Source organism: Oncorhynchus tshawytscha, linkage group LG19, assembly GCF_018296145.1.
Source record: "Oncorhynchus tshawytscha isolate Ot180627B linkage group LG19, Otsh_v2.0, whole genome shotgun sequence".
Classification (NCBI taxonomy): domain Eukaryota; kingdom Metazoa; phylum Chordata; class Actinopteri; order Salmoniformes; family Salmonidae; genus Oncorhynchus; species Oncorhynchus tshawytscha.
Window position 1 is genome coordinate 18,395,280 of NC_056447.1, and position 23,227 is coordinate 18,418,506.

At 41.9% G+C, this 23,227-nt stretch overlaps 1 protein-coding gene across 3 annotated transcripts in view; it reads left to right on the plus strand.

Annotated features, from left to right (window-relative positions):
- Positions 1-541: 541 nt before the first annotated feature.
- The window catches only part of LOC112218174 (peroxisome proliferator-activated receptor alpha), a 57,718-nt gene continuing 35,032 nt past the window's right edge, over positions 542-23,227 (plus strand). Inside the window, exon 1 of one of the 3 annotated variants that reach the window (XM_024378758.2) lies at positions 542-627. The gene's annotated coding sequence lies outside the window, so the exon portion shown is untranslated. Of the gene's footprint in view, positions 628-1,184; positions 1,371-23,227 lie in introns of those variants that run through there. The other 2 variants (XM_024378757.2, XM_024378759.2) reach the window with 2 other exon arrangements.

The window sequence follows — 23,227 nt, forward strand, 5'->3', positions numbered from 1 at the left end:
GTCAACTAGCTAGCTAGCCACAGCAGTCAACTAGATAGCTAGCCACGGCAGTCAACTAGATAGCTAGCCACAGCAGTCAACTAGATAGCTAGGTAGCTGTTTAGCTTTCTAGCACATTCACTGATTTGTTTGTAAACAATTAACAAGCTAGTTAGCTACTATATAGTCTTGTCAAAACTTTAAACAGAGTAGCTAGCAAGCAACAAGATATGTCAAATAACAGTCTAAAAGCCACTTGAGGGTAAATAAATCAGATTTGACCATTCAGACACAAGTCACATGGCCAGGAATCGGATTTGTATCTGACTTCAAACCACCTACAAAGGTAACATGGCTACACTAGTGGTCATAGTACAGGTGTTTTTTGGCTGTTCAGACTGCAGGAGAAAGAACAGATTCGAATCGGATATGCAAATAAATAGGATTTGAGTCACTTCAAACTGCCAATGTGAACAAGGCTTTCAAGTGACCCAACTGGCTGAGTCAAAAATAACCCAGCATATTTTAAGAGTGTACTCTCTAGGGCCAGTGGTGAGCTGTGGAGGCAGAGGGGGGCATGACATGGGATTCAGGGAACTAGTAGGGGCACTTGAAGTGGAATGTGTTTATTTTGCCACTATTCAACAGGTAAGTCATTGAGAACCCATTATATTTTACAATAACGACCTGTGTGTTTGTGTGTGTTTATGTTTATAACATGGTAATACAGGTATATAAACATTGAGTAAATGTAGATATGAGGGCATAAAAGTGGAGCATTCTTATAATGCCCATATTTAGTGTTATTGATGCTTCTGTGACATTCTTTCCTACTACATTGGCAAACAGCTACGAGTGGACAGAGTTGGATGATGCGGACTGTTCTTGCCTTGCACCCTCACGTCATTTCATTGTTAAGAGGCGTCCTGAACAAGGAAAAGACATGGGGAGAATCTCAATATCATTCTTCTCGAGTGCTCTCTCCCCTCCTCCTTCTCAAAATCTATTGGAGGAGAAGGACAGAGTGGCGGGACCTCTGGCTTTCTCATCCAATGGATGTTGAGAAGGAGACGATGAGCGAGAACGCGAGTTCGACAATTGAGATCTTTTAATGAACTTTTTCTATTCGTTGAAATGATAGGTGTGTCAGGGGTGTGTGCTTCTTTGCCTCAGCTGTCAGTTATGACGTCAGTTCCGGCGGGTGGGTCGAGCTCTATGGTCTGTGTGGTGGGGAATTTTGACAGCGACAGCGTTGTTTAGGAGACAAACAAGGACGTGTTGAAGGGGACTATTTTTCTCTCCTCGTTCCTCCCGATCTCGCACGGACAGTTTCTCAACGCACCTAGATTTCTGACGATATGGCGGCTTCAGATCGGGCTGTCTACTGTAAGGTAGATCCATTTGAGCGCTTTATTACTGCACATATTGATGTGAATTGCATTACTTTATGTCTATATGGTGTTGACATAGAATTGAAATGTTACGATTCGAATTTGCCTGTGTTCATCGACTGATGTTTTTGAGGGAATTTATTCCATTCATATTTATAGTTTCAGCAAAATAACAGAAAATCTATGAATGGATATTGTTGCAACAAGATATCTGGGGCCATTGTTATTGTATAATCTGATTTCACATCGAGCACGCTGGCGCATCGGACATGGATATCGATACATGCTTTTCGTGATGTAAGGCTGTTCATAACTCGTGTACTCGGTTACTACTATGAATAAACAACTGCACATGAGAGTTTTGTGACAGTCTTATACTCCAAGTTGCACATGCAAGACATTGTTAAGTTATTTTTTCCCACGCATAGACTAGGCTACATGTTGCACTGCACACTCCTTGAATCAAAGTAACAAATGTTGGCCCTAGTGGAGCCTTACCCTAATAATTGGAGCTTGAGAGAGTTGTTCTATTTTAGGATATGCATTTAACTTATAGAAAATGTTCAAGATTTTTCTCATTGCAGAAGTGTTAAGTTAAGACAAAAATATATGTTTTATTGTCCCCTGCACCAGTTAGCCTACACTTTTATATCAAGTTTTTCTTGATATGTCAAATAGGGGTGAGAGGCGGTGTTGAGGACATATTCAGTGATGGAGCTAAAATGTTTTTCTGGGAGTACAGTTGTTGGAGCGGCATGTAGCCTAGAGGTTGGAGCGGCATGTAGCCTAGAGGTTGGAGCGGCATGTAGCCTAGAGGTTGGAGCGGCATGTAGCCTAGAGGTTGGAGCGGCATGTAGCCTAGAGGTTGGAGCGGCATGTAGCCTAGAGGTTGGAGCGGAATGTAGCCTAGATGGAGCGGCATGTAGCCTAGAGGTGTGAGGTTGGAGCGGCATGTAGCCTAGAGGTTGGAGCGGCATGTAGCCTAGAGGTTGGAGCGGCATGTAGCCTAGAGGTTGGAGCGGAATGTAGCCTAGAGGTTGGAGCGGCATGTAGCCTAGAGGTTGGAGCGGCATGTAGCCTAGAGGTTGGAGCGGCATGTAGCCTAGAGGTTGGAGCGGCATGTAGCCTAGAGGTTGGAGCGGCATGTAGCCTAGAGGTTGGAGCGGCATGTAGCCTAGAGGTTGGAGCGGCATGTAGCCTAGAGGTTGGAGCGGCATGTAGCCTAGAGGTTGGAGCGGCATGTAGCCTAGAGGTTGGAGCGGCATGTAGCCTAGAGGTTGGAGCGGCATGTAGCCTAGAGGTTGGAGCATTGGGTTCGAATCCCCATGTCAACAAGGTGAAAAATTTTGAGCAAGGTACAGTACTTAACCCCAATTGCTCCAGGGTCGCTGTTGATAATGGCAGGCCCTGGCTGTGACCCCACTCTGAGGGTGGCATTCAGTGCCAAATTGCACACTTCCTCTGTGAGTCTGAAACTTGACCCAAATCCTGCTGTACCTGTCCCAGTCCCCCAAGCTACAGGAATGCTGCCTGGGTTTTTCCACAGCCAGGCTAGTTGAGATTTTAACCCATTTGTTGCCTTCTTTTAGTCATCCACTATTTTTCTGAATTTGTTACACATGGGTCACAGTATTCTCTGTGAGGCTTGGTAAGGATATACTGTTAGACGTTTTGTAATTGTATCAGTAACTTGTATTAATCAACAGTATGATATTGTATAAACTGAATACAAAAGATTACCATAGAATGCACAATACCTTTCTGTAGAATGCACAGTAAAATACCATAAATGTGTTTTACAGTATTAATTACGGTGCATTGTGGGAGGGGAGTCTCTGACAATGCACCATAATTAATACTGTGTAACACATTTACTGTATTTTACTGTGCATTCTACAGTGTTTACAGAAAGTTATTGTGCATTCTACGGTGACCTACTCTATTCAGTTTAGGGAGTCTCTGACATAATTCAAGGTGTGCCTTAAATAAGCTATATTTGGGGAAAGGGGATACCTAGACAGTTGCACAATTGAATACATTCAACCAAATGTATCCTCCCCATTTAACCCAACCTTTAAATCAGAGAAGTGTTGGGGGTTGCCTTAATAGATGCCCAGGAAGCAGTTGTTGAGATTTTTCCACCTTGCCGGCTCGGGGATTCAAACAAGCGACCTTTCAGGTCCAACAGCAAGGCTACCTGCTGCCCATATTTGTTGCAACCGTGAGTGAGAATGCTGTGTCCCCACAGAATACGATAATATACTGTATTTCAGGAATTCTACAAACCTTGTCCTGAAACGCTACAGTAACTTACTGGCCAATTGCTGCCAGTAATTTACTGTGATTCAGAATACAATATCAATACTGGATTTTTGGAGTGCCAAAACCCCTTTGAACACTAGTGGGTGTGGGGTATTGTTGTTTCTTACTCATTAACATATTTTGAGGTGTGTCTAATAAGCAGTTATATTTGTTTCATCCGTTAGTGAGAATGCTGTACCAATTTAACTGGTATGTGGTAGTGGTTCCCTAACAATTATGTTTATATAGGAGACAGATCAAAGTATCAGCAAAAAAATGTTTTTATTTCTTATTGAGTTTGGAGAGCTAAAACTACTAAATATCAAGGCATTAAACACCTCTCTCTCTCAAAGCTACTCTTAGAGAGGCATGTCTGATGTTTAAAAGGGGGCTCTTTGCTGTTATACAGATTAAAACTATCAATTTCTGGTGGATTGACAATGGAACCCTGTTTAATGTCACCTTATTTTAAATGAAGCCATACAGAGTTGGAATTCATTTGTTTGTCTGTCACCAATTAAACATCATAAATGGTTTAAAATAGCTAATATAGATCGTAAAAATTCTGTTTCACTTATGGTCAAGAGGGTTGGCCACTATGCTACATACAAGATAGTTGGGAACAGAGTTTCGATGTCCCAATACCATGGCACCGGGTTTATGAACTGATATACAAGACAACAACTGATGCATCAATTTAGCTTTTTTCAATATAAGATATTATATACAATTCAACAGTCAGACAGTTGCACACTGTGCCATGAGGTAGAATCTGTAGAGCATCTCTTTTGGTACTGTCCGTCGGTAGCTTGTTTTTGGAGTCAGGTCCAGGAATGGTTGTTATGCCATAATATCAGGGTGCGGTTGGACCTGGAAACTCTATTGTTAGGCGATTTGAAGGACCACAGTCAGTCAATAGGAAATATCATTGCTGCCTTGGGTAAAATGTTTATTTTCAGGGCAATTTTGGCAGAAATGTTGCAGATGGGGAGGTTCAAGTCCCGAGTGTGACGCCATGGGAGAATGGAGAGATGTATTGCTTGGAGAAATGTTACAATGATGATTTATTGGGAAATTTGGGTTGATCTGTAGCTGTCTGAAGGGTAGAATTGATGAGCGTTGAAATAGTTATATACACAAATGTACAGTGTAAATGTTTGAGTTCCTCCAATCAGGTGTGGGGGTGGGCGTAGGATTATTGTATGTTTTGCTTTTTGTTATTTATGTTTTGTGGTTTGGCTTCACGCTGTATGCTGGTCCGGGTAGTTATGGGTACGCTCGATTCCACGCTCAGCTGGGTGTCGGGCGGGACTTGGTACTGCCCTTGGAAAATCACGGCAGGGCCCCCCCGGGGGCGGGGCCCTGCCTTGCTTGCATCTCGGGGCGGGTGGTGGCGAGCACACCCTCTGACCAGAGAACCTTTAATATTTGAGTTGCTAGCCATGTCCCTTTGATCTGTTCTGCCCAGTAGTCACTGTCAGTTTAGATGCTTTTGTTAGGGTCTAAATTGCAGGTGATATAAAACACAAAATATCAGTTGGTATGCTGATATATATAGTGTATATAGTTAAATATTCACTATTAGAAATTGCTGATTTTATTTTAATTACAATTCAACAGCAAAGTACTGTATTGCTGTTTTGCTATATATTTACTGCAGCAAACTGTAAATGATGGTTTATTGTGGAGAAATATTGTGGGAAGAGAAAGAATCGCTGATCATTAACATAATTAACATATTTTAAGGCTTTGTAAGTGGTTATATTTGTTGCATCCTTTAGTGAGAGTGCTGTACCAATTGAAGTGATATGTGGCAGTAGTTACTTAATAATAACATTTATACTGAATAAACATATACTGAAAAATAAATGCAACAATTTCAAAGATTTTACTGTTACAGTTCATATAAGGAAATCAGTCAATTTTATTAAATCTGTTAGGCCTTATCTATGGATATATCATATTACTGGGAATACAGATATTGCATCTGTTGTTTAGCAATACCTTTTAAAGAAAGCAGGGGCGTGGATCAGAAAACCAGTCAGTATCTGGTGTGACCACCATTTGCCTCACGCAGTATGACACCACATCTCCTTTGCATAATGTTGATCAGGCTGTTGATTGTGGCCTGTGGAATGTTGTCCCACTCCTCTTCAATGGCTGTGCAAAGTTACTGGATACTGGCGTGAACTGGAACACGCTGTCGTACACTTCGATCCTTATATGCTCAATGGGTGACATGTATGGTGAATAAAGCAGGCCATTAAAGAACTGGGACATTTTCATCTTCCAGGAATTGTGTACAGATCCTTGTGACATGATATCGTGCATTATCATGCTGAAACATGAGACGATGGTGGCGGATGAATGGCACGACAATGGGCCTCAGGATCACATCTCTGTGCATTCAAATTGCCATCGATAAAATGCAATTTTGTTCATTGTCCGTAGCTTAACCCCACCATGGGGCAATCTGTTCACAACATGACATTAACAAACTGATCACCCACACGACACCATACACATGGTCTGCGGTTGTGATGCCGGTTGGACGTACTGCCTAATTCTCGAAAACGATACTGGAGGCGGCTTATGGTAGAGAAATTAACATAAAACTGTCGGGCAACAACTCTGGTGGACATTCCTATAGTCAACATTCCAATTGTACACTCTCTCAAAACTTGAGATAAAACTGCACATTTTAAAGTGGCCTTTTATTGTCCCCAGCACAAGGTGCACTTGTGTAATGATCATGCTGTTTAATTAGCTTCTTGATATGCCACACCTGTCAGGTAGATGGATTATCTTGACACAGGAGAAATGCTCACGATGTAAACAAATTTGTGCACAATATTTGAGTGAAATAAGCTTTTTGTGCATATGGAACGTGGGACCATGAAACATGGAACCAACCCTTTACATGTTGCGTTTATATTTTTGTTCAGTACCACCAGATATCTTATGATATACAGTATATCTGACTATATCTGGTTAGTGCTAATACAATACTGAGATATTCACTGTAACTTCCCCATTTCTCCTTCTCCCAAATCTAGTCAGCTGATGTTCTGAAAGAGCTGCAAAATCTGGACCCCTGCCGGGCTAGACAATCTGGACCCTTTCTTTCTAAAATTATCTGCCGAAATTGCTGCAACCCCTATTACTAGCCTGTTCAACCTCTTTCGTGTCGTCTGAGATTCCCAAAGATTGGAAAGCAGCTGTGGTCATCTCCCTCTTCAAAGGGGTGGCACTCTTGACCCATACTGCTACAGACCTATATCTATCCTACCCTGCCTTTCTAAGGTCTTCGACAGCCAAGTCAACAAACAGATTACCGACCATTTCGAATCCCACCGCACCTTCTCCGCTATGCAATCTAGTTTCAGAGCTGGTCATGGGTGCACCTCAGCCACGCTCAAGGTCCTAAACGATATCTCAACCGCCATCGAAAAGAAACAATACTATGCAGCCATATTCATTGACCTGGCCAAGGCTTTCAACTCTGTCAATCACCACATCTTCATCGGCAGACTCAATAGCCTTGGTTTCTCAAATGATTGCCTCGCCTGGTTCACCAACTACTTCTCTGATAGAGTTCAGTGTGTCAAATCGGAGGGCCTGTTGTCCGGGCCTCTGGAAGTCTCTATGGGGGCGCCACAGGGTTCAATTCTTGGGCTGACTCTCTTCTCTGTAGACATCAATGATGTCGCTCTTGCTGCTGGTGAGTCTCTGATCCACCTCTACGCAGACGACACCATTCTGTATACTTCTGGCCCTTCTTTGGACACTGTGTTAACAACCCTCCAGACAAGCTTCAATGCCATACAACTCTCCTTCCGTGGCCTCCAACTGATCTTAAATACAAGTAAAACTAAATGCATGCTCTTCAACCGATCGCTGCCTGCACCTGCCCGCCCGTCCAGCATCACTACTCTTGGCGGTTCTGACTTAGAATATGTGGACAACTACAAATACCTAGGTGTTTGATTAGACTGTAAACTCTCCTTCCAGACTCACATCAAACATCTCCAATCCAAAGTTAAATATAGAATTGGCTTCCTATTTCGCAACAAAGCATCCTTCACTCATGCTGCCAAACATACCCTCGTAAAACTGACCATCCTACCGATCCTCGACTTCAGCGATGTCATTTACAAAATAGCCTCCAATACCCTACTCAATAAATTGGATGCAGTCTATCACAGTGCCATCCACTTTGTCACCAAAGCCCCATATACTACCCACGACTGCGACCTGTACGCTCTCGTTGGTTGGCCCTCGCTTCATACTCGTCGCCAAACCCACTGGCTTCAGGTCATCTACAAGATCCTGCTAGGTAAAGTCCCCCCTTATCCAGCTCGCTGGTCACCATAGCAGCATCCACCTGTATATCCGCTCCAGCAGGTATATCTCTCTGGTCACCCCCAAAACCAATTCTTCCTTTGGCCGCCTCTCCTTCCAGTTCTCTGCTGCCAATGACTGGAACGAGCTACAAACATCTCTGAAACTTGAAACACTTATCTCCCTCACTAGCTTTAAGCACCAGCTGTCAGAGCAGCTCACAGATTACTGCACCTGTACATAGCCCATCTATAATTTAGCCCAAACAACTACCTCTTCCCCTACTGTATTTATTTATTTTGCTCCTTTGCACCCCATTATTTCTATCTCTACTTTGCACATTCTTCCACTGCAAATCTACCACTCCAGTGTTTTATTTGCTATATTGTATTTACTTTGCCACCTTGGCCTTTTTTTGCCTTTACCTCCCTTATCTCACCTCATTTGCTCACATTGTATATAGACTTATTTTCTACTGTATTATTGACTGTATGTTTGTTTTACTCCATGTGTAACTCTGTGTTGTTGTATGAGTCAAACTGCTTTACTTTATCTTGGCCAGGTCGCAATTGTAAATGAGAACTTGTTCTCGACTTGCCTACCTGGTTAAATAAAGGTGAAATAAATAAATAAATAAAAACTTGATGCCAGAGCAATGAAATACAGTGTAATACAGTATTTTGGTAGATAGTGTGGTCTACAGCTTATCATGAGGTACTCAGGCAAGCAATACCTTGAGACTTCCTTAGTATTCGACATCGCGCACCAGCTGTTATTGACAAATAGACACACACCCCACCCTTCGTCTTACCAGACGTAGCGGTTCTGTTCTGCCGATGCACAGAAAATAAACAGTTGGCTGGGTTATCTGTGTCGTCATTCAGCCACAAATCAGTGGAACATAAGATATTACAGTTTTTAATGTCCCATTACTAGGATAGTCTCGAACGGAGATCATCCACTTTATTCTCCAGTAATTGCACGTTGGCCAATAGAACGGATGGTAGAGGTGGGTTACCCACTCGCCGACAAATTGTCACAAGGCACCCCAATCTCCGCCCCTTGAATTTCCGTATTTTCTTTACACGAATAATTGGGATTTGGGCCTGGTCTTGGAGAAGCAGTATATCCTTCGCGTCGGACTCATTAAAGAAAAAATCTTTGTCCAGTTCGAGGTGAGTAACCGCTGTTCTGATATAAAGAAACTATTTTTTCGGTCATAAGAGACAGTAGCCACAACATTATGTACAAAATAAGTTACAAACAATGTGAAAAAAACACACAAAATAGCACAGCTGGTTAGGAGCCTGTAAAACGGCAGCCATCTCCTCCGGCACCATCGTGGGCAGGTGGTTTGCTGATGTCAACGTTGGGAACAGATTGTCCCAATAGTGGCGGGGTTATGATATGGGCAGGCAGAAACTAAAGACAACGAACACAATTGCATTTTTATCAATGGCAATTTGAATGCACATAAACACCATGTCGAGATCCCGAGGCCCATTTATTTGAAGGTATCTGTGATCAATAGATGCATATCTGTATTCCCAGTCATCCGTAGATTAGAGCCTAATGAATTTACCAATTGACCAATTTCCTCATTTGAACTGTAACTGTGTAAACTCTTTGAAATTGTTGCATGTTGCATTCATATTTTTGTTCAGTATACAATTATTTTCACCAATGGATCCTTAACTATAACAACATTTTAAGTAACGGTTATAGACATGTTTTAATTGTTATGACTGTGATAAGCGTTATTTTTATCGACCTTCATTGAATGCAGTGACTGTAAGTTGCTAAGGGCAAGAGTGCCTGCTAAATTACCACAATGTAAATGTAAAAATTAAAACTTGCAAAGAACACTGGGTAATATGTCACGGCATGGATAATTCCAGTAATATACTGTAAATTAGAATGCAGTAAACATGTTGGTACTGTAAAATGGATTACCATAAAATGAAATAAAATAGCTGTAGTGTAAAATAAATTACAATAACTTATTGGCAAATTGCTACCAGTAATGCACTGTACATTTTACTGGAAATTGTTTTACATTCTAGCCTGGACACAAACTGACTGCACTGGTAGTTGAGGGTTACATAATCATTATCTTTGGTTGCTGCCTTGGGGCCCTTGTCCATACTGCCAGGGGTGTGTGGACATGGAGTTTGCCTTTAGTTCAAAGGTCACCCTCCCATCAGTGAAAACTTTCCGCACTGGCCCTTATCATGCTGTAAAGTTTCCTCTTGGTTTAATATCCATTAATGATCTGCCATGGTTGCATATCCCAAAGTGTTCATGTTCATGCACAAGGAGGTCTACTCACATCTTTTGTGCATGTAGGCTATACTATGTTGGTTGCAAGCTGAAGTTCCTGAGGCAGGCATTTTCAGTTGCAAAGATTTTATAGAAATTGATCTGATATTGATGTATGAAATATTCCACAGAGAGCCCTTCAATGTGCACCTGAAAAACGGTTCTCTCCGCTGCACCAATGATACAGGGTGATTTGAGCTGCCGGACACTTGTTCTACCAGCAGCAAGTTGGTAGTTGCCTGTTGAGTTGGTTACTGCATGCACTGACAGAACCCAATGGGCCTTCTTTAGCTTTCAAAAAGGTATAATTTCTCATCAGAGCTTTCTATGCAACTTCACATCATGGTGCACAGCGCTATGGTGTAGAACCACTGCAGATGAATAGTACCTGCATAATGTCTACGACCCACAATCTCAGGACATAGTCCCTTCCTAACCATGTGTTGTACGTGTTTAGCCTATTCCTATGGGAGCTATGGGGTACTTCTCCTGTTCTGTTCTTAGGCACTACGTTTCTAAGTGGCTTGGCTGCACTGTGAGAGACTTGTCTTTAGGAACTTGAGAAACTTGGGAAAAGTACCCAATTGTCATACTGGAATAAATGTAAAGATACCTAGAAAATGATTCAAGTGAAAGTCACCCAGTAAAAAACTATTTGAGTTAGTCTAAAAGTATTTGGTTTTAAATATACTTAAGTATCAAAAGTAAATATAACTGCTAAAATGTATTAAGTATCAAAAGTGAAAGTACAAGTTTAAATAATTTCAAATTCCTTATATTAAGCAAAGCAGACGGCCATATTTTCTAGATTTGATTTATTTACTAATAACCAGGGGCACGCTCCAACTCTCAGACATCATTTACAAATGCAGCATGTGTTTAGAGAGTAGAGAGATTAGAGGCAGTAGGGATGACCAGGGATGTGTGAGTTAGACCATTTTCCTTTCCTGCTAAGCATTCAAATGTATGGAGTAAAAAGTACATACTTCACTACATTCCTGAAGACAAGTAAAAGTAAATATTATTAGTCTAGTCATGTACAGATACCCTCAAAAACAACTTAAGTACTACTTTAAAGTATTTTTTACTAAAGTACTTTACACCACTGGAACTTGAGACCTGCAATTGGCTTGGCTGCTTTAGACAGCTGCATAGAGACAGAGCGATAGAAAGAATGAGAGACAGAGGGGAGGGCTTTATTTTTTCCCCTCCTCAAACAGGACTTTCCGGTTTCGTCTTTACTTCTTTCTTTCTTGCATTTATCACATTTGATTCTCTGTGATTCCAAAAACAACATGTCAGTAGGTTTTGAGATATCAGCTGATGTACGAAGGGCTATATAAATAAATTTGATTTGTTTACAACACACGTCCTCTTTCAGAAGCCTGGTATTATGCATGTTCATTAGGGAGGTGAGTCCTTCTGAAGACAAATGTCACCATAGAGCAGTATCAAGAGGCTGCTGTAGTACAGAGAATGTGTTCATGGAGGTATCGGCAAGCGTGTGGGTATGTTGGTAACTCTGTGTGTCTGTGAGTGCATGCGTGCGTTCTTGCATGCATGTGTGTACTTGTTTGTCGACGTGTTTATGTGTGTGTACTTCTCTGCCTGCGCGACTGACTATGTGAGGATATGTGCCAGTCTCTTTAAAGCCGATTGATGCTTGATGTGGATCGGAGGCTCAGTACGGAGGGTGTGGCACAATTGCGGATGCCAAATCAAGCTCCGTATGGCAATGCCGTGTGTCTCCCAAATGTTTTAACAATGCAGAGGGCTCCATTATAGCTCCACATTGACATGATTGGTTGACGGTAGGTCAGGCAAACGTCCTGTATAAACACAATCTCCCTTCGCTGACTACTTCCTTCACAACAGCTCTGCTCCTCAAAGTGCAAGAAGTATGAATCCCCTGACTTCTGCAGAGGACGCATCGCAGTAAATGCTATACAGTCAATGCAAACGCCGGATTGACAATGCTTTTTGCTTTACTCTGCTATCCACTCTTAGATGCTAAGGGATCAGTAACCCCACAGGCCTCCCATTGATGTTAGAGACTACACGGCCCTGCTGGTACTTCTCAAGCCTGTGTACACTCTTATTAAAAAGGGTTCCAGTAGGGTTCTTTGCAGAGGGATAGTTTTTTTTAATCAGAAAACCTTTTGAAACAAAGGGTTTTTTGATGATTCTTCAGATGGCAAGAAGGATTCTTCAGATGGCAAGAAGGGTTCTATGTAGATCTATCTATCTATCTTCTATGTAGATATCATATTTCCCAGCATGCTCTATTGCAGGTGATTTTCAGAATTGTTTGTTTTTGCATATACATTGATTGGTTGATTAATTTCATTATTTTTTTATTTTATTTAACCTTAACTAGGCAAGTACAATGACGGCCTACCAAAAGGCAAAAGGCCTCCTGCAGGTACGGGGCTGGGATTAAAAATTTAAAACAAAATAAAAATATAGGACAAAACACACATCACGACATGATAAACACCACAACACTACATAAAGAGAGACCTAAGACAACAACAGCATGGCAGCAATGCATGACAACAAAGCATGGTAGCAACACAACATGGCAGCAGCATAACATGGTAGCAGCACAAAACATGGTACAAACATTATTGGGCACAGACAAGAGTACAAAGGGCCATAAGGTAGAGACAACAATACATCACGTGAAGCAGCAACACATCTGTCAGTAAGAGTGTCCATGAATGAGTCTTTGAATGAAGAGATGGAGATAAAACTGTACAGTTTGAGTGTTTTCTTGCTTGGCATCTTAGTTAGTTTTGCAGCTGGGCTGTAAGAGGAGCGATTACGATAGAGGAAGCCAAGTCTAGATTTAACCTTAGCCTGCAGCTTTGATATGTGCTGAGAGAATGACAGTGTACCATCTAGCTATACTCCCAAGTACTTGTATGAGGTGACTACCTCAAGCTCTAAACCCTCAGAGGTAGTAAACAAACCGGTGGGGAGAGGGGCATTCTTCTTACCAAACCACATTACGTTTGTTTTGGAGGTGTTCAGAGCAAGGGTAAGAGCAGAGAAAGCTTGTTGGAGACTAAGAAAGCTTTGTTGAAGAGTGTTTAACACAAAATCCATTGAGGGGCCAGCTGTGTATAAGACTGTATCATCTGCATATAAATGGATGAGAGAGCTTCCTACTGCCTGAGCTATGTTGTTGATGTAAATTGAGAAGAGCGTGGGGCCTAGCATCGAGCCTTGGTGTACTCACTTGGTGACAGGCAGTGGCTGAGACAGCAGATGTTCTGACACTATACACTGCACTCTTTGAGAGAAGTAGTTAGCAAATCAGGCCAAAGACCCCTCAGAGACACCAATACTCCTAAGCCGGCCCACGAGAATGGAATGATCTACCGTATCACAAGCTTTGGCCTAGTCAATAAAAATAGCAGCACAACATTGCTTAGAATCAAGGTCAATGGTGACATCATTTAGGACCTTTTTAAGGCTGCAGTGACACATCCATAACCTGACCGTAAACCAGATTGCATACCAGAAAGAATACTATAGACATCAAAGAAAGCCAGTCAGTTGATTATTGACAAGTTTTTTCCAACACTTTTGATAGACAGGGCAAAATAAGAATAGGCCTATAACAGTTAGTGTCAGCTTGATCTCTCCCATTAAATAAAGGGCGCACCGTGGCTACCTTCCAAGCAATGGGAACCTCCCTAGAAAGGAGAGACTGGCTTGGCGATGATGATCGGGGCTGCAACCTTAAAGAATAAAGGGTCTAAACCGTCTGACCCAGATGTTTTTTTGGGTCAAGTTTAAGTAGCTCCTTTAGCACCTCGGACTCAGTGACCGCCTGCAGGGAGAAATTTTGTAGCGGGGCAGGGGGAAAAAGAGGAAGGAGCATCGAGGCTAGTCACATTAGAAGGGGTAGGAGATGAGGACATGTTGGATGGGCAAGGAGGCATGGCTGAGTCAAATAGGACTCCTGACTTAATGAAGTGGTGATTAAAGAGCTCAGCCAAGAGCTCAGCCTTGTCAGTAACAACCACATCATCAACATTAAGGGACATGGACAGCTGTGAGGAGGAGGGTTTATTCTCCAGGTCTTTAACCGTTTTCCAGAACTTCTTGGGGTTAGACCCACAGAGAGAACTGCTCCTTAAAGTAACTAACTTTGGCCTTCCGGATAGCCTGAGAGCACCTATTTCTCAATTTCTCATTTTCTTTATGGGTGCGTGTTTGTTAACAATACCACTGAAAATGTAAAAAAAGAAGGTCCATGTGTCTTCGACAGAGGGGACCAAGCTGATTCTATACCATTTTACAGAGGCCAGTTTATGAAGGAAGGCTTGCTCATTGAAGTTTTTTAGGAAGCGTCTATGACAAATCAGGACAGGCCATTTTACTGAGCAGACATTATGAATACAGGCTGTAAAACAGTGATCACTAAGGTCAATACAGGGAACACCAGACTGATACCTATCAGGATTAGTTGTGAGGATAACATCAAGGCTTCTAGTGTTAACGTGCAGAAAACCCAGGCTTTTACAAAAGCAGAAATCAGTGAATCATATATCAGAGCACAAGTCAGAATTGGGGCTAGCAACAGTAGATGGGCCAGGGTGTACATGCACATTTCCAGATATCATCAGCAGTAATACAATCAAGGCACAGCAGAGGATGGGGCGGCAGGGTAGCCTAGTGGTTAGAGCATTGGACTAGTAACCGAAAGGTTGCAAGTTCAATTCCCCCAGCTGACAAGGTACAAATCTGTTGTTCTGCTCCTGAACAGGCAGTTAACCCACTGTTCCTAGGCCGTCATTGAAAATAAGAATTTGTTCTTAACTGACTTGCCTAGTAAAAAAAAAGGACAGGGAGTGCTCTGATGTGTTGATTTTTGTATGACATTTGAATGTGCATTAGATATTGTACAGCAGGATCATCAGGTAACATGAATACAAAGCCGGTTAGAATAGGATGGGAGGCCTTGTAACCAGAGTCCCGAGTGTGGGAACAAACATAGTCTGTCCCACGGTTGGGTAAACAAGCAAGTTCATAGTCAACAAAGCATGCAAGAGTCACGAGGCAAATAAAGCACAATAAAAAAATATAACGACTTGGGGCTAGCCATTGTAAGTTCAGAGTCACTCGCCCCAACAGTGCGTGTGTGCTGGAGGCAAGTGAAAACTCGGGAGAGGCGGGATTGTGGCAGGTGTACCTGTACCAGACGGGAGACAGGCCAGGGCAGATGGTGAACAGATCGCCAGTTGCAATCCAAACAGCAGTGCAGCAGGCAATGGGAGTAGGTGTCACACTCACAAAGAGAGAAGCTTTTTTCGGGAGGCAGATTCCTTGTAAAAAAAATCATAGTTAGCTAGCTGATGTAGCAAGTCTCTGTCCACCATTGATTCTCCATGTGGAAAAGGAAGTCATTAGCTAGATATATCTCTTCAGTTTCGGCTTTTGGGGGTTGCGAGAAGGATATCTTCTGATATGATCAAAGCAACAATATTGTTTCTTATTGAGGTCATTTACAATTGAAGTGTCCTGGCTGCATATCAGTTCAAAATAGAGATGAATCCAGGGTTGTACTGTATTGTAATGACCTCTGCACAGAGGGAGGGGCTTCAAAGGTCTCTGCATTTGGGTGGAGGAGGCTGTGAAACTCTCCTGCCATTGTTGGGTTGAAGGGCTTTGAGAAACCTCACTTCACACCTCATGGCTAATTGATCTGATCTGTTCTGTCCTTTTATTTTATTTTATTTTTTTATTTAACCAGGTAGGCTAGTTGAGAACAAGTTCTCATTTGCAACTGCGACCTGGCCAAGATAAAGCATAGCAGTGTGAACAGACAACACAGAGTTACACATGGAGCAAACAATAAACAAGTCAATAACACAGTAGAAGAAAAAAAAAAAAAAAAAAAGGAGGGAGTCTATATACACTGTGTGCAAAAGACATGAGGAGGTAGGCGAATAATTACAATTTTGCAGATTAATAACACTGGAGTGATAAATGATCAGATGGTCATGTACAGGTAGAGATATTGGTGTGCAAAAGAGCAGAAAAGTAAATAAATAAAAACAGTATGGGGATGAGGTAGGTAAAAATGGGTGGGCTATTTACCGATAGACTATGTACAGCTGCAGCGATCGGTTAACTGCTCAGACAGCAGATGTTTGAAGTTGGTGAGGGAGATAAAAGTCTCCAACTTCAGCGATTCGTTTTTTTTTTTGCAATTCTTTTGCAATTCGTTCCAGTCACAGGCAGCAGAGAACTGGCCTTAACTTAGCATTCAGTCCTTACAAAGTAAAATATATAGTTGTAATTTATTTTTCTTCTTGCCTTTAAAAGTAGCTTCAGACCAAACATTGCTCACTCAGTTCCAGGTTGGATGGTGTTCAGGTTTCTTCTGCTTCTTTTGCTGTATAGACCTTGGAAATAAGAATCTTTGGTAGTAGGAATCCTTCCAGGGAATGTTGTCCAACATCAGGTTTTAGTATGGAGTTTTGATTTGGAATGAAGGTAACGTTGTGGAGGGTAGTATCCTTTATATGTCCGTGCGGAAAAATCCAAGTTTACTCGATCTACCTTTTGGAAAAACATGCGGGAGCCCATCTGCTCATGATCTCTCTCTCTGATGCTACAGAAAGATAAATAACATACAATCTGTTAGTATTCCACATGTCCTTCTGATAAAATGATACAAGTGATACAAGTTATTAGCACACTGTTTTGAAGCAATTTCGACGCATGCCTCTGGGCTCCGGTGTTAAACGTACTTGTGGCTTGTAAACCAGGGGCTTCCTAACACCACTGTGTTAGGATATAATTAGGCCCTCAACAATAGGCCTTCTGATATACAGTTGGGCAAAAAGTATTTAGTCACCAATTGTGCAAGTTCTCCCACTTAAAAAGATGAGAGAGGCCTGTAATTTTCATCATAGGTACACTTCAACTATTCAAAAAAATCCAGAAAATCACATTGTAGGATTTTTAATGAATTTATTTGCAAATTATGGTGGAAAATTAGTATTGAACCGTTCATAGAGGATTCTTAAGAAGAGCCGTTAGATGATACAATGGTTCTTGTTAGAACCCTTCATAGAGGGTTCTAGGCAGAACCTTTCATAGAGTGTTCTAGGTAGAAACATATATATATATAGTGGATTCTATGAAGAACCCTAAATAGAGGGCACAAAAAAGGGTTCCGCTATGGGTACAAACCTTTTTTTACAAGAGTTTTGACAAACTAAGGTCCTTGGAGGACACCTTACAACAGTAAATAACAGAGAAGTCTCTTTCGCTTTCTCTTTGTCACTCTCTATCTGTCTTTGTTGTTCCCTCTATGTTTGTCCCGCTCTCTCTAGTAACCATTGGATTAGCTCCAGGGATTTATGAGAGAGATACAATTTGAACATCCTCTAAAAACACATGTAATTTGGGAAGTAGTGCACTACGTAGGGAATAGGGTGCCATTTGGGAAGTAGTGCACTACGCAGGGAATAGGGTGCCATTTGGAACGCAGCCTAGATCTTCCATGGTAAAGTTCCTCAGTCCCATCTATAGGACTAGGTCATAGCCAAACTTAATGTAAGCTGCTCTGGACAGGCGCTATTATCAACAATGTACTATGGAGAAGGGCTGTTCCTGCTATATTCCTTGGAGCTTAATTAAGACTGTTTTATAATTGTGATATCTAAGAGTCTTGGTTGGTCAGGAGTGCTGGTGTTTTCCAGTGGTTCTGTATGCTGCAAGTCTGTATGCTCATTTACACTGGACTGTGTGTGAATCTTTGTCAAACTGACCCGTGTTGTGAAGAGAGACATATATATGGGAAACTGTCGCAGTTCAAATAATCTTAGAACCTATTTAGCATATGAATGTTGTTTAGAATGAATATAATGATTTAAGCTGACAAAATAGTAATGTGTGTGTGTTTAAGAGGCAAACAGACTGTTAGTGTGAATTTAGGGCCGTCCAAGCGCTGGCCCAGGAACAGTTTTGTTTGTCAACTCCAACCATTAGTTTAGGTTGCACTGTTAGTAGGGTTGCACAACCCTATCACAACTCCCTCAGGATGAAACAACAGCGGTAGTAGTGTGTAGTAAACTACATGGACTGGGTCATTCCACGAATAGAGGGCCTTTTGGATCAAATAATTTGGTCCAAAATAACTATTTATTTCACCTAATTTTAATATTTTGTGATAAAGAAAACAATTTCAACTTCATAACAAACATACAGTTCAAGTCGGAAGTTTACATACACCTGAGCCAAATACATTTAATCTCAGTTTTTTTATTTTTTTATTTTAATCCTAGTACAAATTCCATGTCTTAAGTCAGTTAGGACCACCACTTTATTTTAAGAATGTGAAATATCAGAATAATAGTGTAGAGAATGATTTATTTCAGCTTTTATTTCTTTCATCACATTCCCAGTGGGTCAGAAGTTTACATACACTCAATTAATATTTGGTAGCATTGCCTTTAAATTGTTTAACTTGAGTCAAACATTTTGGGTAGCTTTCCACAAGCTTCCCACAATAAGTTGGGTGAATTTTGGCCCATTCCTCCTGACAGAGTTGGTGAAACTGAGTCAGGTTTGTTGGCCTCCTTGCTCACACACTCTTTTTCAGTTCTGCCCACAAATTTTCAGGGCTTTGTCATGGCCACTCCAATACCTTGACTTTGTTGTCCTTAAGCCATTTTGCCACAACTTTGGAAGTATTCTTGTGGTCATGTGCTCGCACACACTTTTTCACTTCTGCTCACAAATTTTCTATAGGATTTGCTTGGGGTCATTGTCCATTTGGAAGACCCATTTGCAACCAAACTTAACCTTCCTGACTGATGTCTTGTGATATTGCTTCAATATATCCACATAATTTTCCATCCTCATGAGCCATCTATTTGGTTAACTCCACCAGTCCCTCCTGCAGCAAAGCACCCCCAAAACATGATGCTGCCACTGCTGTGCTTCACGGTTGGGTCGTGTTCTTCGGCCTGTAAGCCTCCCCCTTTTTCCTCCAAACATAATGATGGTCATTATGGCCAAACAGTTGTATTTTTGTTTCATCAGACCAGAGGACATTTCTCCAAAAACTACAGTCTTTGTCCCCATGTGCAGTTGCAAACCGTAGTCTGGCTTTTTTATGGAGGTTTTGGAGCAGTGGCTTCTTCCTTGCTGACCGGCCTTTCAGGTTATGTTGATATAGGACTCGTTTTACTTTGGATATAGATACTTTTGTACCTGCACTTTTCGCACCAAAGTATGTTCATCTCTAGGAGACAGAACGGGTCTCCTTCCTGAGAGGTATGATTGCTGCGTGGTCCCATGGTGTTTATACTTGCATACTATTGTTTGTACAGATGAATGTGGTACATTCAGGCATTTGGAAATTGCTCCCAAGGATGAACCCACACAAAATCTTGGCTGATTTCTTTTGATTTTCCCATGATGTCAAGCAAAGTGGCACTGAGTTTGATGGTAGGCCTTGAAATACATCCACAGGTACTCAAATGATGTCAATTAGCTTATCAGAAGCTTCTAAAGCCATGACATAATTTTCCAAGCTGTTTAAACGCGTTTTAATGACTCCAATCTAAGTGTATGTAAACTTCCGACTTCAACTGTACTTCCCATCTCAAGAAGTTCAATTCCCAAAAATGACTATAAAAGTGGCCATTAAGTGCCTCCCGAGTGGCGCAGCGATCTAAGGCACTGCAGTGCTTGAGGCGTCCCTACAGATCCGGAAGACTCATGAAGTGACGCTCAATTGGCCCAGCGTCCTCCAGGTTAGTGGAGGGTTTGGCTGGCCGGGATGTCCTTGTTCCCATCACGCTCTAGCGACTCCTGTGGCGGACCGGGGCTCATGTACGTAGATGGGAGAGGTGGGACGTGCAGCGCGTCAAGCGTGTAAAATAGAACCAAGCTCTATTTTAGCGCCTGGCTACGCAGATGCCTGTTGACACGCAAGTCGTGACTTGCGACATAAGCCTAGTTTCCTGAAACGGGTCACATATGCTGAGCACTTGTTGGCTGCTTTTCCTTCACTCTGCGGTCCAACTCATCCCAAACCATCTCAATTGGGTTGAGGTCGGGTGATTGTGGAATCTGATGTAGCACCACATCACTCTCCTTCTTGGTCAAATAGCCCTTACACAGCCTGGAGGTGTGGGTCCAGCCTGGAGGTGTGGGATTCACGCAGTCTCCTCTGAACAGTTGATGTTGAGATGTGTCTGTTACTTGAACTCCGTGAAGCATTTATTTGGGCTGCAATCTGAGGTGCAGTTAACTCTAATGAACTTATCCTCTGCAGCAGAGGTAGCTCTGGGTCTTCCTTTCCTCTGGCCGTCCTCATGAGAGCCAATTTCATCATTGCGCTTGATGGTTTTTGAAAATCTTGACATTTTCCGTATTGACTGACCTTCATGTCTTAAAGTATTGATGGACTAATGTTTATCTTTGCTTATTTGAGCTGTTAATATGCCATATTATCGACTTGGTCTTGACAGTCTTCTGTATACCACCCCTAACTTGTCACAACACAACTGATTGGCTCAAACACATTAACAGGCTTGGCTACACCGCTCGCGTCGCATTTGTGAGCGTTGCAAAATAAATGTAGAAATCTATGTTATTCAATTATTGCACCCACACTGCTCGCGCGTGCCAACGAGCATCTGCGCTGCCAAGGGCTAAAATAGAAATCAGTTCTAAATCTGACGCAGATCGTGCTGCAAGTCCTGCCTCTCCCATCTCCTCATTGGTTTATAGAAGCAGGTACCCACGTGCCATTTCCTCATTGGTTATACCCACGTGGGTGACTGAAAGACAAATGAGGTCGGTGGCGGTAATGCATCTAATTTATGAAAGTTGACAATCGCAATATAAAGTCCAGAGAAGAAAAAGCCTGGAAGGAGGAGAGATGACTAGAAACAATTCGATTGACCGTTTTATGTGTGGATTAATTGTCTGAGTAGAGGACCTTGTGCATTTCAGGTAAAATAACAACTCAATGTTTTATATCTCAGGACAAATTAGCTAGCAGCAGCAAGCTATCTAAATAGTACAAATTAGCTAGCAAGTGCAAGCTAGCTAGCTAAATTGCCATACATGTTTAATGCTTTTCAACCTGTCCCCAAATTAATGTAATTGGTTCAGAGTTTGTTTTGATATTTTAACCTGCGTGTCGTGATCTCGTTTGGTGTGGGGGGACAAAATAAATGTATGCACGATGGCGCACGGGCGCAGCCAGTTTGGCTTCCGTGTAAGAAGGAAAGAAATTCCACAAATGTACTTTTAACAAGGCACACCTGTTAATTTAAAAGTCGTTCCAAGTGACAACCTCAGGAAGCTGGTTGAGAGAATGCCAAGAGTGTGCAAAGCTGTCATCAAGGCAATGGAGGGCTACTTTGAAGAATCTCAAATATAAAATAGATTTTGAGTTGTTTAACACTTTTCTGGTTACTACATGATTCCATATGTGCTATTTCATAGTTTTGATGTCTTCACTATCATTCTATAATCTAGAAAATAGTAAAAATAAAGACCCTTGAATGAGTAGGTGTGTCCAAACTTTTGACTGGTCTGTATGTGTACATTTATTTTGCAACGCTCACGCACGCAACGCGAAATGTCTGATCAGCATGTAATGTCTCAGAGACATAAAAGGCACTCTATTCGTGGAATGACCCAACTGTCCGTCGCCAGGCCTGTACGCACGTCACTGCATGCCTAGCTTCCAACCTAACAAACATGTAGGCTGACTTGGCAGCCAGACTGGGGTAGTACAAGACTCCAATGTCATACTGGAAAATGTAACAGGACCCATACAGCTGTCTAGTGGGGAGAAGTGCTCCCAATGTCCATCTCCCAACATTTGACCTTGTAGTATTCACCTCAGAAACAGACAGAATTCACACATCGGGAGGTCAGACCCTGTTCTGTTCTCAGCCTCCTCGGGCTTTCTGTATCTGTCTGTCTGTCAGTTTTATTTTCATGCACATGCTGTTCCTGCTGTAATCCGAAGGGGAGAAAAGCTCATTGTTGTGCGTCTGCTATTGTTTTAGCCCATCGGGTGTGCTACAAACAAGTAAGAAAATCATTTGGTGAGCTTACTTCACATCCGTGACAAATGACCACCATTTACACGCTCCACGGAATAAAGAGGGACCTTGACCAAATGCTGCCCTTCATGCACTGACAGCAAACTACAGTGCCTTCAGAAAGTATTCATACCCTTTGGCTTATTCCACATTTTGTTGTGTTACAGCCTGGATTCAAAATGGACTACTTGTTTTTGTCAAACATCTACACACAATACCCCGTAATGTTAGCAAATGTATTGAAAATGAAATACAGAAATACACATTTACGTAAGTATTCACACCATTGAGTCAATACATGTTAGAGCCACCTTTGGCAGCGATTACAGTTGTGAGTCTTTCTGGGTAAGTCTTTCAGAGCTTTGCACACCTGGATTGTACAATATTTGCACATTATTCTTTTTTAATTCTTCAAGCATTGTTAAGTTAGTTGTTGATCATTGCTAGACAGCCATAGATTTTCAAGACGATTTAAGTGAAAACTGTAACTAGGCCATTCAGGAACATTCAATGTTGTCTTGGTAGTCTTGTGTTTTTGGGTCACTGTCCTGCTGAAAGGTGAATTTGTCTCCCGGTGTCTGTTGGAAAGTAGACTGAACAAGGTTTTCCTCTAGGAATTTTTCTGTGCTATTCTGTTTATTTTTAATCAAAAAAACTCCCTAGTCCTTGACGATGACAAGCATACCCATAAAATGATGCAGCCACCACTATGCTTGAAAATATGGAGAGTGGTACTCGGTGACGTATTGTATCGGGATTTGCCCCAAACATAACACTTAGTATACAGGACATGAAGTG